Consider the following 11,732-nt stretch of genomic DNA (forward strand, 5'->3'; position numbering starts at 1 on the left):
AAATTGCTGGAAAAAGGAGATGTGAAGCTCCCTCAAGATATTACTCTTTCTTATATTTTATATGTTTCACAGTTGGACAATAACTTGATTTCAATAGTAAACTTACTCATGATATGAACTATCTAACTAAATCTCTTGCACACTCTTGTGAATTTCAGGTATTAAAATCGAGGAAGGTGATTGTCAGTGCTGAAGTGCATTAAGACTTATACTTGCTCAAGAAAAATCTCTTTAAAGACACAAATGATCTGACATCCTTTTTTACCTCAAATTTTTGAGTCTATTGAGCCTATATATGGAAAAAAATAAGTCCTGTCATTGCATTATCATATGGGTGGGTTATCCTAATTTTAATTATATTGTAAAGTTGTATCCTCATCTGTTTATTCATAAAAACACTAACTATTATTAATATGAAATTTGTCAACTTATCAAATACACTAGAAATAGTTATTTCATGACCTAGTATAAACCCTCACACCATTTTTCCATCATCCACAGCAATATTTGAGAACCTTCAACGATGAAAACTTTGAGTAGGGCCTGATAATTTGTCTCATTTATTGATGATCACACTAGAACTACTTGAGCATTCTTAATTAGGGCTGTCAAAATAGCTCGTTGCTCGCGAATAGCTCGTGTTCAATCGTTTGTTAAGCAAACGAGATGAACATGAACAAAATTTTTAAGCTAGATTTATAAACGTGTCAAACACGAACAAATGTTTGTTCGTTGTTTGACTCGTTTAGGCTTGAAATAATTAAATTATAAATTTTATATAGATACACACACACACATTTGATGATTATTATTTCTAAATAATCCAACAAAAATTTGTAATTGACTAAAATCATATTAACTAAAAAATTAAAATAAAATATACATTAATTAAATACATAAGATAAGTATAAGATATTCATGAGCTGTAAATGTAAAATAAATTAAAATAAAATTTTGATTTTAGAAATGTAAATACATAACAACTAGGTAGTCTGCATGTAAATGCCCCTCGAATTAAAAAAAAAAAGAAATTTTGGATGTCAGGCACATAAATACATAAGGAGTGGGTGGTATCTATAAAAATGGATCCAATATTTCTCCAAAAGTTTTGTTCAGACCTATGGCTCAGTGGCCCCCTGTTATATGTGGTGTAACCATGCGAGGAAACTTTATGTAAATTCATAAAAATTTGGTGGTATGTTCACCCGCCTTGAGTCAGGGGCCAAGTTTTGTCCATCGGGACTTCGAAGAAAACTTCACTGAGATTCCTCTATAAAAGTAAAAATAAAAGGAATGGTTTTGGCATTTTTCAGCTTTGCGCCTTCCAACTTTTGTATTATCTGCAAAGCAATATATATATATGTTTCCCTAAAAATGTTTAGAATAAAAAAAATTAAAATTTAATTCAACCCGAAATTCGAGCTCAAACATGAGCTTAATTCGAACAAACGAGTTTGAATCAAGTCGAACACAAACTGGTTAATCATCAGCTATTTCGAACATGAGCCGAACACAAACAAAAAAAATTTTTAACGAGCCAAACACGCTCGGCTCGTACCCCCACTCCTAATAAATAAAAAATCTAAAACAACTTATATTCCAAAATTTCTATAACATGATTCAAACTCAATTCCAATGCAAAATTCAGATCTTCAAAACTGATAATGCAAAGGAATATTTTAATTTCATTCTTGGATGTTATCTTTCAAAAAATGGAGCATCCATATGAATTCATGTATTTATACCCCCACAATGGGTAGTTGAGATAAATAACTAGCATATCCTTGATATATTCTGTTCAATTATAATGTCTCATAAAGTTCCAAATATTTTTTGGGGGAAGCAGTTCTTACTGCAATATATCTTATCAATCAAATGTCTAGTCGAGTGCTTAACTCAAAACACCTTTTCACTTTTTGATGGTTACCTATCTTCATATAGAAGCTTTATCTTCTACTATATTACTTAAAATCTTTGGGTGTGTATCCTGTGTTCACGACCATTCTCAAAATTGTACAAAACCCTAGATCTATCAAGTGTATTTTTGCATAGATATGTCAATCAATAAAAAGGGGTATAAGTGTTAATTTTTTGTTATCAGAAAATATTGCAACTCCTAGATGTCTTTTCTTACTAAATCAATCATATTACCTCAAATTTGCTGTTCAGAGCAAGAGTGCAAATGAACATTAATTTTGGGATGCACTTGATGACACCTACCCGGCCTCACCACCTACTTCAGCCCTAGTTGAGGATGCCCAACTAACGCAATCAACCCGACCTAAAGTTCAAAACAAAGAGCTTCATGTGTACACCAGAAGGAAGGAAAATCTCGAGCATGTGGAAGACAACTTGCAAGGACATAATTGTTCAAACCAAAACCTGAGTCTACATTCACCTGCAATTTTGGGTAAGGAGTCTAATAATCATGAGTTATCCCGGTCCTCTTCTGATATTGGTGACAAGGAAAGCTGCACTAAATATCCAATTCATGAGTATGTAGCTTATAGGAAGCTATCCTCAACCTACAAAATTTTTATAACTAACCCTGATTGTATGCAGATTCCTAAATTCATTCATAAAGCTCTTCAAGATCCAGAATAGAAGAAAGCAGTTGAAGAGATTCAAGCACTAAAACTTAATGGTACATGGATTCTTACTAAACTCCATAAAGATAAGAAGCCAATTGGGTCAAATGAGTTTTCAACACCAAATACATAGTTGATGAGTGTATTAAGTGATTCAAAGTCAAACTTGTGGCAAAATGTTTCACTCAAGCCTATGGGATCGACTATCAGAATACATCTGCACCAATTGTTCACTATCATAATTCTCCTTTTAGTAGCAGTTAATAAGGAATGGGGACTGCATTAACCTGATACAAAAACTGACTTCCCGAATGAGGATCTGAAAGAAGTGTATGTGAAGATACCACAAGGACTTGAGAATGATTCCAACAAACACCTAGTATGCAAATTCATGAAGTCTTCTTATGGTCTTAAGCAATCACAAGGAGCATAGTTTGAAAGATTTGTTAAAACTATGAGATCTAATAGGTAGTCTCAAAGTCAGATCAATCATACTCCATTTGTAAAACACACTCAGAAATGTAAGATTGTTATACTGATAATATATGTGGATGATTCTTACGGATGATAATGAAAGAGAGATTCTCAAATATCAAATAAGTGTTTGCCATAGAGTTTAAAATAAAAGATCTAGGAATTATGAGATATTTGGAGATAGTAAGGTCTAAAAAAGACATTGTTATATCACAGAATAAATACATCCTAGATCTACTAAAAAAACAAAGATGATTAGATGTAAGTCTGCTTATACTCCAATGGATCCAAATCACAAGTTAAAGATGGGAGAACAAAGTGACTCTGTAGATAAGGGAAAATATCAAAGATTGATACGAAAACCAATATACCTGTCACATACGAGGCCAAATATTGCATGCTCTGTCAGTATTGTAAGCCAACACATGAATAAACCAAATAAAGAGAATTTGGAGATGGCGTACAGAATTCTGAAGTTCCTTAAAAATACTCTCGGTTATGGATTAATCTTTGAGAAAACCAAGAACAGAGAGATGAAAATCTATATTGATGCTAGTTGGGTTGGGAAAAGCATTGAAAGCAGGTTCACAACATGTTACTGCTCCTATGTAAAGTAAAATCAGGTGACATGGAGAAGTAAAAAAAAATTGCTTCTAGAAGCAATGTAAAGTTAGAATATAGGGCACAAACCTTGAGAGTTTGTGAAGGGACTTGGATTAAAAAATTGCTAAAGGAATGATATATACCTCCAATAGGCCTATGCATATGTTTTGTGCCAGTCAAAAAACTATCAGTATTGTCAAGAATCTCGTGCAACATGATAGGACAAAATATATTGAAGTTGATAGACACTTCATCTCTGAGAATGTTAATGAAGAAATTATACAGCTAAGCTACATCCCGACAGACCAATAAGTTGCGATTTCTTCACTAAATCTTTTCCTTTAAGAACCTTCTCAAAGTTCCAAAACCAAGTTTGGTCTATAAAACATCTACAACCCGACTTGAGGGGGGTGTGAAAATCTGAGAAGTTCTTGTGAAGGATTTGATTTGGATAACTTAAGAAACTTTTGATTAATTCCAGCCCGACACACCAATAAGTTGCGATTTCTTCACTAAATCTCTTCCTTTAAGAACCTTCTCAGAGTTCCAAAACCAAGTTTGGTTTATAAAACATCTACAACCCGACTTGAGGAGGGTGTGAAAATCTGAGAAGTTCTTATGAAGGATTTGATTTGGATAACTTAGGAAACTTTTGATTAGTTTGATCCCTTCCTTTTCTATGTTATTTTATTGTTATTTCAAAATTATCTATATCTATCTATCTATCTATCTATCTATCTATCTATCTATCTATCACTACATACATGATATCTTCTTAAGACTTTCACTATTTACAACAGAAGAACACGCTCGACGATGTCGTCTCCCACGCTCGGCTCTGCTAGGGTTTTGATCCATGTCGAACCCTAGCAACCCTTACCTTACCGCAAGATCATTTCTCTAGCGTCGTCTCTCTTCTCCGTCGTCGTCGTCTCTCCTCTCGCATCTCGTCGTCTCTGTTTGAAGTCGACGCTCGCGTCTCGTCGCCTCTCCGACAGAGTTTGCATCTCGTCGTTCTATTCGATTACATCTCACGGAAGACGGGAAGCGGTCGCGTCGTTTCCTCCTTTCGTCTTCCTTCTTGACTCAGCTCGACAGCTCGACTGCACCAAGTTTTGGTCTCTTCGGTTCCTGACCTGCCCTTTGACCGACTTGACAGAGCTTCTAAGCTGTGATGGAGCTTCCTTCTTCTTCAGTTGAACTTGGCAAAGCCTCTTTTACCCATGTGGTGGGTAATTCTCAGGTGGAAACGGCGGTTGTCTTCCCTTCAAGTTATAAGGAATATCATGATGGTACAGGTGATTGTCCATTTATTAAGAATGCCAGTGGGAAAAATAGAAAAACAACATTTTTTTTTCTCGGAGTTAGAAATTTCAACCCTAACTGACAAATTCAAGTTTGCCCTTATTAGAAAATTTCACTAGGGGCACCCATCTATGGAAGTTATCACGAAAGTTTTGATGATCTCAAATTAACAGGAAAGTGGAAAGTGGGGCTCATGGATGGGAGACATGTACTGATCCAATTAACCGTGGCTGAAGGCTACGCTCAGATTTTCTTCAAAAAATATCTTAACATTACTGGTAAATCAATGAAGCTGCTCAAGTGGTCTCCTGATTTTAACCATAATCATGAATCTTCTACTGTACCGGTATAGTTCAGTCTACTAGGTCTCAAGCTGCACTTTTTTCATCATCAGGTTCTTTACTCTATTGGGGCCATACTTGGGGACCCTATGAAGCTAGATCTACTGAATTTCAACCTAACCAGACCTTCTGTTGCCAGAATACTTGTGGAAAGAGATATTACTTTACTTGACGTTACTGAAGTATGGTTGGACACAACTCATAATGGATGTTGACAACAAATCGTCATGGAAAATAAACCGCCTTACTGTTCTCATTGTAAGATGTTTAGGCATGCACTTGATAAATGTCATAAGTTTCATCCTAATTTGAAATCTAAAGATCTGGTGAATAAGGATGGATCTAATCCCACTACTCTGGACATATCTGTTCCATCTGGAGAGAAAGCTACCACAAAACATGTTTTGGATATCGCTAAAGATCAGCCACCTATCATCCCTGTTGAGAAGATGCAAGCCGATCTTTTACCCAACATCGCAGTTCCTGATAAAGAACATCATACTACAGGTACAGATCCAAAAGTCCTTACACCACTCATTGTTATTGAAGAAGACTCACTTACATGCCAAGACACACGAGAGTGCTTCTTTGATTCAATCAAAGATCAGCTGTTACAACAAGCGGTTACTTCTAATGTTCAACATCCTACACATGTCTGACACGCTTTAGACCAACCCATTGAGCAGGCGAGCCAATCTTCGGTTGAAGAATGACAGGTCTATTCCAGGAGGAAGAAGAAGACTGGAGGCCGACTCGAGCTTGAAAACTTATTGGATGATATTTTAGTCACTACTGGCAATGACACTCATCCTACCAATTTATTATCTGACTCCTTTCCTAGAACTAGAGGTAGAGGCAAAGAAAAATTGGGTCGCTCTCTAGCTAACTGATACTACATTTTTTTGGCATTTTTTGTTTTTTTTTAATTTAGGTATCTTGTATTTTTCTGTATTTTCTCCTTTTTTGAAACCTTTTGTATGTGATGGTTATCATGGGGGACAGGTGTCATGCTTGGGCCCTTCCACACAATCTTTATGTATCCTTTTTTTCTTTTAATACATTGGCCTTTGGGCTTTCTCAAATAATATATATATATATATATATATATATATATACCCTACATGTGAATAATGCAATCAAGAGGGAATCATGCCTCTCCAAATCAGTTCTCTACTAATAGCATTGGTTGCTTCACTTGCATTAGGATATTCAAAAGAAATTCATACTTAAACACGGCAATTACAAGGATTATGTAAATGGCAATAAAAGTTACATGAAGTTTAAACCTAGTGATAAAATAATGATGTATTTAAATTCATAGAAAACTTTTTTGAAAAAGCATTAAGAAATTAAATGTGAGAAAGGTATGATCAGTCAAAATCATAAACTACAATGAAATTAATGCTAAGTTAAACTTTTCTTCTTTTTTTTTTTTAATGAAATTTTTAATCTATTTGAATTGACCTTCTTTCATAAGCTTAATATCAATTCTTCATATATTATTCTCTTTTTTTTCACCATCTCCTCATGAATTAGCATATAATCCTCTATCAAATAATTTTATACAGTAGATGATAAAGTCACATCTATTGTTGAAAGTGGATTCTGAAGATATATAATTCATTGACATGACCAACATACATGTGGCGATGACTAGTGAATTTTTTTGCAAAAAGCACCAAATTTATGTTCATAATTGTATTCTATTGACAATCTAAATATATCAAGAGCTCAATTCGTCAAAATCAACTTTTTCAAGTAGAGAGTAATGTAGAAGCTACTATGACCTACTATTCTGCAAATGTCAATTTTTTCCCAGTTACTAATATTGTTGCTAGATATGGGCTCATTGTTTGCCATCACTTACAAATTTTATATTTCAAAAAAAATTTTCTAGTTCACCTACTGGCCCATTCAAATTGCCAACTTTTGGAAAAGTTTAGAACATCTATTATTATGTTCCCAAACTCAAGTTCTATGATAAAATCAATTTTTGAATTTGAAGACTATGAAATTAACTTCGGTTAATCCTACCAGCCAAATCTACTAACCTAGAGATGAGAAATCCATAAATAGTTGATTTAAAACATGTAATTTCATAACTTTGATTCGCCAAATTTTCTTATTTCAGTTTTAATTTCATGTGGAAGTTTAAAGTGTGATTCATTTGAGCGTCGCAATAGTGCAACTATCTAATTCCTCAAATTCTGAAAGAAGCCACTTCATTACACCAACAAGAGACCTTGATTTACATTATTTATCGAATTCTTTCATTTACATAATTTCTTCAAAGTATCTTATTATTAGCTTGATAGGAAATTTGATACAATCGATTTATGATTGTGGTGAGTAATTAAAATTGCTCATTAGTTTTACGTTGCTTGAAGTTTTCATTAAGTCCTTTGGATTTATTCAATCATTACATTACATTTTGGGTTCTAAATTCTATATTTTCAGTTTACACAGGCCATCCTATCATTCACGTTTCTCATCATAAATGGGTTTCATCAACCTTGATTCTATAGCTTATAATGTTGTGTAAATTATGCAGAATATTTAAATACACAGAGTACTGCAAATAAGAAATCTAAACTTACCACAAGCAGATGACAGAATTATCGAATCATTTTCTCCGAGGTAGATTTATATCGCCAAAGGATGGCTCCAATGAGGTTGCTCAATGAATGGGAAACAATTGGAACCATGATATTTGAGGATACAATGGTTGTCATGCCGTAGAGAAAACCAACAAAAGATGCCCTACAACAAAGGCCTCTTTATAAATTGTTGAAATTTGACATTAGTTTCAATTTGGTCAGGTTCAAATAGGGAAAACAGAAAAATAAAGATAGAATCTAACATTTGTTTATGATGTACAAACATGCAAACATCCCTTTGACCATCATATATACGAAAATTTCAATACATATCACACAATTCTTATGCATTTACATGTCTAATATCTAAAGTTTAATATTTTCATTTATAACACCTTGGTATTAGAAACCTAGGCATTTTAAAAAGTTAGTGAAAGTGGTATTTTTTGTGTTATCAAAGATTTGAGTGTTATGTATATGAGGTAGTCTTTGGCTGCAACTCAGTTTTCAAGTTAAATAGGATTTATCAAATCAGATAAATTCAGATTTATCAGATCGATACTGCAACAGGAGAGCTTGCGAGCGACGGCAGAATAAATCTGACTTGCAATCGAATATACAAAATCCGAATTTACGTTGTAAAAATGACGAAACCCGGCAAGAGAAAGACAGAATGTGAAAAAATTGAATTTAATAGAGCGTTGGATTTTTTTTTTTAGTTTAAGTTAAATCCATGATTAAATCCTATAAATAATATGCGACCGAACACCGCTTAAATATGAAAGTTTAGCTATTAGATATGTAGATATATAAGAACTGTGTGATATCTATGTAAATGCTAATAAAGAATTTACCAGATTGTTTTTTACCAGACTGCAAAAGGGTATCGCCGTTCACCACCCAGGTGAAGTCCACCAAAGATTGCACCAACTACCATAGCGCTCTTCCAATTCAGCCCAAAAAGTGGCAGCAATGCACCTCGAAAAAAAAGCTCCTAATACCGCACAAATAATTATTGTACAAGCTAGGAAGTAGCGCTAGAAATTGCCAAAATAATTGTATAAATGGGTCCTTTTAATAGAGTTAAAAGAGCAATATAGTGATTCATCAAACTCAATGCAATGAAGCTACCCAATCTAGAGTTACAGGGGTCAAATATGTGAAAAGGAAAAGTGGCCTATTTCTACACTTTATACCCTTTTCAATATATACAGGCACAGAAGAAAAAATCGGCAATTAATAGTTAAAGCGTATATTCTGGAGCATATTTAATGTTTACTTGCCTCACTAAATCCAGATAAAAATGCCACCACGAGATAATCCAAATCCTGGAGCGAGCCAAGTACCTAAATAAAGAATTAAAATTTATTGGTTAGGACCTCTCCAAAAATTGAAAATCTAAGAGGATAGTAATTTATATAATGAATGTAAAACATTCTTTGCTCACTTTCTATCGAACATTTAACATATATATGTCAATATGCATCTTAAATCTAATAACTATGCATCTTAAATCTAATAACTATTAAAAGAGGCTTTCTATTCCATTAATAAAAAATATCAACCGTTCATTTAAAAAATAGAATAATCTCTCTTTATTTTTAAATTATACTTTCAATTATTCATATATATTTTTTTTATTTCATAAAATAAACACATGTTATGTACCTTTCAGTTGTGATTCTATTTTAGCTCCTAGATAATTTCCTATTTCATCTATCTTAATTGCATTTATATAATTTCATTAAAAAAATATTTATTCAATTTCATATAATTACAAATAAGTGTTTTTGATAAATAAAAATGACGCTCAATAGGACATAATGGAGAAAAAAGATTCATGTAACTGACCCCACTAAGTGGAATAAAGGCTTGTTGTTGTTGTTGTTGTATATAATTACAAAAAAACCAAACACTTTTTATATTTCATCATGTTCAAGGAAAATTCACAAAACACAGCCTATTTTTTTCTAATTAAAAGAACATTTTTAAGTTCATCAAAACAAGATCAATGTTGCATACAATAAATAAGGATAGGCATTTCTCCTTGAGAGGTGAAATATAATTCTCTTCACATTTAAAATTTACCATTTTTCACCCTCAAATATAAGAACAAATTATCCGTTCCATTTAATATCATTAAAGTTGGTGCCATATATAATTGGACGACTAATATAAATACCACATAATTCTTATGTATTTATATATATAATACTTAAACTTTAATATACACTCATTTAACACTTTAATGTTACAATTAAACTAAAACATATGCACGAAAATGTGTGGTTCACATTTAAAAAATTAATTTCAGTGGCATGTTAAATGTGATGTCAAAAATTTGAATGTAATATAAGTAAATATTAAAATTTAGGTTTCATAAATGTAAATACATAAGAATTATGAGGTATGCATTTAAATCCCCTATATAATTTCAAAATTTTAAAAACCATTTGTTCATCAACTGAAATACTCATCAATTTCAAAATAAGTAAGCTCCGATTGTGAAATAAGATGTGTGATTTAAGTGTGAAGTCTTTTAAAAGACGTGGAAATAAATAAGTTGATTGTTGATAAAATCTTGCATATATTTGACAATTTAATTGGCGAAATACATGATGAACCTAGAATTTTATAAGGATTTTTATATTACATTTGATCATTTTTTATTATCATCCATACCGAAAGAGTTCAAAGACAGAGATGCACCTGTCAGTAACAAAGAGAAATCAAAAGGGTTATCCAACCAGGCAAGGTCTAAGTGTCACTATCCTATTATAAGAACAACAACTGAACTTATGCGGGTCACTTGCCCTAGACAATGGGACAGTTGCCCAGTCGGTAGAAGATTTTTGTTGCCGACTAACCCAAAGAAATGAATCAAATATCTGCAAGTCATCATTATCTTTTCAAGGTCCATAACCTCATCCGCCCAATCTAATTTGAGAGAATTATTGCGACCCTTATATGGAATTACACCAAAATTATTTTTATTCTTACTAATAATGGATGCACTAGATCGCACCCTCACTTGATGAAAAAAAGTGAGTCTACATAATCTTATTCTTGGGTTGGCCCAAACAAACCTAACTAGGCCAAAGTTGAACTAGGAAGTTGGCAACAACCATCATTAACAAAATCTCCAACCCAGGAACAAAGTAAGCCATTTTGAAGCTCTCAATGCATGACTCCAATGGAGTTGACAAATCAATTTTAACAATTAGATTGTTCTAAATGTTTTGAGAATCATAGATCCCAATTAGATCAAGCAATGATTGGTAACAATAGGCTGAAATCTTCGTACAAAATTTTTTTCTCCTAAAAAACAATCCAATGTCACAAAAGAATCGTGAATCACTTTCCTTCGAAAGCCGTGACAATTCCAAGCTGTAGATATAAATTTTAGGGCCACCAAAAAGAGGTCCACTTGAGCCTACCGACATCAAGTACACGATCTTCACTTAAATAAGTGGGAAGGACATGGTCATCCCCACTAACCACCAATCTTTCAATGCCATTATGCTTGTCGCATTCATGCTTAGTGCTTTCACTTCTCAAGGAAAAATTGCCTTGAAATCTGACTTCAGTGTGTCATCGACAAAGTAAATAGAAACAACATTTCAATTTCATCCGCAGCTCTAAGTTTAGAGAAGAGCGCCGCATTATGACACATGCCACAACTAACAGAAGTTCTTTCAACTAGGCAAAACCTTAATTTTTTTTCCTGTCTGTGTTTTCCATGCAGAGAATCATTTGCCCCTTACTCGTTCTATTTTACTTTAATGATTGCATATAGAATGTCATTTGTAGTTAAGAATGTCATA

At 33.2% G+C, this 11,732-nt stretch overlaps 1 pseudogene; it reads right to left on the reverse strand.

The window, feature by feature from the left end:
- The window catches only part of LOC110018843, a 32,273-nt pseudogene that overhangs the window by 10,040 nt on the left and 10,501 nt on the right, over window positions 1-11,732 (reverse strand).

This window comes from Phalaenopsis equestris, unplaced genomic scaffold, assembly GCF_001263595.1.
Source record: "Phalaenopsis equestris unplaced genomic scaffold, ASM126359v1 Scaffold000036, whole genome shotgun sequence".
NCBI classification, from domain to species: Eukaryota; Viridiplantae; Streptophyta; class Magnoliopsida; order Asparagales; family Orchidaceae; genus Phalaenopsis; species Phalaenopsis equestris.